At 32.1% G+C, this 3,538-nt stretch overlaps 1 protein-coding gene across 1 annotated transcript in view; it reads right to left on the reverse strand.

Moving 5' to 3' along the window:
* dennd4a (DENN/MADD domain containing 4A) overlaps positions 1–3,538 on the reverse strand; it is a 343,904-nt gene that overhangs the window by 17,450 nt on the left and 322,916 nt on the right. The gene's annotated exons all lie outside the window — the stretch shown is intronic.

Here is a 3,538-nt window from a genome sequence, read left to right on the forward strand (position 1 = left end):
TTAATCGATAAACAGTACTGATTTAAATACAGTGTAAATTCAATATTGTTGATCCTGGACCATCATAATCATTTTAAAACAGTTTATTTTTCTAAATATATTTAGAATTTCCTCACTTGTATTACATAGGACAGTAGAGACCAGACAGGAACATTAAGAAGCTGTGAGTAGAAGGATCGGCAAGGCCCACGAGGTGGGATTCAAACTCAGGTCACCTTAATCAACTCAGTGTATAATCCAGTGCACTTTACCACTAGGCTATAGGCAATGATGTTTGTTCACAGTTTGAGTTCCCTAGTGTTTATCCAGGAGTATCATAAACATTTTGATATAGTGTAAATTCACTATTGTTGATCCTGGACCATCATAAACATTTTACAGTTTTTTTTATTGTTTTGCCACAAATTTCAGATTCCTAATATCAATTTTCAAAACTCTAGACACAAAACTAAACAGTCACTACTTCTAACACAGACTGTCCAGTGCTCAAAACTCTGCATGCTGCGTTCATTTCATTAAAGAGGTCTTGCATTTGCAGGATTATTGATTCACATAATCTTTTTATCATACAAATTCTACAGGAACACAACTTTCAGTCAACAGCACTCAAGAAGCACATCGTTTCAATAAACAATCTTTAATAATCATTAAATATTGTTGTTTAAAATATATGATACAGGTTTCATTATGGTTTATACATAAGTGTAGAGGGAACAGTACAGACAGTGGATACACTGAACTAGTTCTACTCATTCCATCATAATGTATGTTTACTGTATTTTTGTTTTTCATTGCACATCCCCAAATAGAAAGCTGATATATGGCAACATATGCAAATTACAACTGTACAACAATTCCACATACTGTATATGAATTGTCATAATAGTCAATATTTTGTCAAAATCAATGTTCATATACAGCCATATGGACACATATACAAATTATAGGTATTATATATTGCAGGGGTAAAATATATAACATAATATCTTATATTTACGTAACATGCATGTACATATTTGTAATTCTAAAAGTTGAAAAAAATGACAATATTTTGACATGTATAACACATTTTATATATGTAAATTAATATGAACTATTATGTTGCATGTAATTTGCATATATTAATATATATCAGATATCTATTTAGGGATCTGTGTTTTCATCAGTCTGGTCTTGTGGATTTGGTCACAGGTTCTCCTCTACATCACAGTGGTGTTTTCATTACTCAAAAATCTTGGAAAGAACCTTCAGTCAATGTGTATCCAGGCCTGACAATGTTTTGCTGTGTTTGGGCTTTCTTTCAAACAGTACAGTAATGTAAAATATGAAAACATTGTCTGTAAAAGTGGTACATGGAACAAAGAAACCATAAATATGGAATAAGGATGAATAAAGATGAAATCTATAGATAATGTAGTCCAGTTGGGTCTTCTTCTGTGGTAACTGATGTCATTTGATCTATCCTGAAACTTTCATCATCTAAACATGTAATATTGTACATCAGTTTCCACGCATCAAGAGTAATGCAACAGTTATTTCTCATTTTCAGTGCTTGTATCAGTTGATAATAACATCATGTAAAGTAAATAAATATGCATTTATTTCAAATGTAATGTTTGAGTTGCATTTTGAAAATGGATCAATTTGATGTTTAATGGTATTCTATTAAAAATGTGATCTTAATGAACAAAGTAGCTTTGACATGTGTGTGTTGTATCCAAGCATTTGAAAAAAAGAGTTAAGAGTTTTGCAAAAATGTAAAATTTTAGCAACAGTTGTGAATTTTGTGTCTAGAGTTTTGAAAACTGACACCTGAGTTCTGAAAGTTGTGGCAAAAAAATTGTAAATTCACTATATTGTTTATCCTGGACCATCATAAACATTTTAATACATGTAAATTCGCTAATGTTGATCCTGGATCATCATAAACATTTTTTTTTCACCTTCATTATGGAGGACAGAAGAGATTGGACAGGAATATACGAAGAGCAGAGAAAGAGGAATAATTGTCAAGGATCTTGAGGTGGGATAAAACTGGGGTCACCCCGAGCAACTCAGTGTTATAAATCAGCACACTTTACCACATGGTTATCGGCAATGACATTTTATTACAGTTTGAGTTCACTAGTGTTAATCTTGGACCATCATCATACATTTTCTTTTAATATCTTTTAGGTTTTTCACCTGTATTATAAGGACAAGATGGGACAGGGGAGCAGAAAGAGGGGAAGGATCAGCAAGGGACTTTGAGGTGGGAATCAAACTTAGGTCACTCTAAGCAACTCAGTGTTATATGACAACGCACTCTACCACTAGGCAGCTGGCAATGATTAATTTTTTTTTTTTTTTGCAGTTTGAGCTCACTAGTGTTTATCCTGGAGCATCATCATCATTTTAATACAGTGTAAATTCACTAATGCTGATCCTGGACCATCATAAACATACAATCGAGTTTTTTAATAAATATTTGCAGGGTTATTTCACCTTTATTATATAAGACAGTAGAGATAGGAGAGGAATAGGGAGCTTAGAGAGAGGAAGGATCAGCAAGGGAACTTGAGGTGGGAATTGAACTAATGCCACTCGAGCAACTCAGTGTTATAGGTCAGCACACTTTACCAATAGGCTAAAAATGTTGAGTACACATGAAAATACAAAAGGGATAAGTATTATGTTTTGTTTTTTCACTCAACCTGAGGCATTCAAGTTTTGCAGAGAAAACCTTTCAGTTGGCAAAACTTAAAAAGTTTTGTTAGAGTAGTTCACCACTTGAGAAAACTAATAATCATCTGTTAACCTAACTAAATGTTTTTTGTATTGCGTACAAATAATTTAGGTCAGTGCAGCAGATGTTTTTGAAACTTGAGTGAACAAGAAAAAGCGAAAGGAAATAAGGATTATGTTTTTTTTTTTTTTTTTTTTTTGTACTGACTTAAAAATATATTTAAGAATTAATTCCTGTGAGTGATGACATCATTGTTGACATCGAAAATTGTGTAATGCATAATGCTACAACAGCCCAAAGTGTTCAATTTTTTGATTCATTTGACACAATTACACTGGACAGCAACGCATTTATTTAAGTGTTTTAGTAGACTTGCTAATTCTCAACACCTATTCACAGGAGGCTTGACATAAAATAAAAATAAAATAGATAAATATACACAACATTATAATTCTTTACATTAAATTGTAAGGCAATAGCAAAGGCGGCAGTATCAAACAATCTAATAGACTATTTGTGCAAACACTGCTGTTTGGTTTTTAACCACTTTTTAAGTACACTACTTAAAACTTTTAGATTACCTTTTAATTTTAGGCTAACAGGTAAATCATTCCAAAATTTGGTTGCCTCAACATAGAAAACCGATTGCTTGTTAATATATCAAATCAATAGGCTTCTATGTGGTTAAAGAGGCTTGTGACCATGATGTAATGCAGTAAGACAAGCATACATTGTAATAATTAGCCAAACCTAAAACCTAAATATATGCTAAAATAGTATTTATAAACAGTGATAAACAACAAGGTGAATAAA

The sequence above is a fragment of the Danio rerio genome, chromosome 18, assembly GCF_052040795.2.
Source record: "Danio rerio strain M-AB ecotype USA chromosome 18, GRCz13ab, whole genome shotgun sequence".
NCBI classification, from domain to species: domain Eukaryota; kingdom Metazoa; phylum Chordata; class Actinopteri; order Cypriniformes; family Danionidae; genus Danio; species Danio rerio.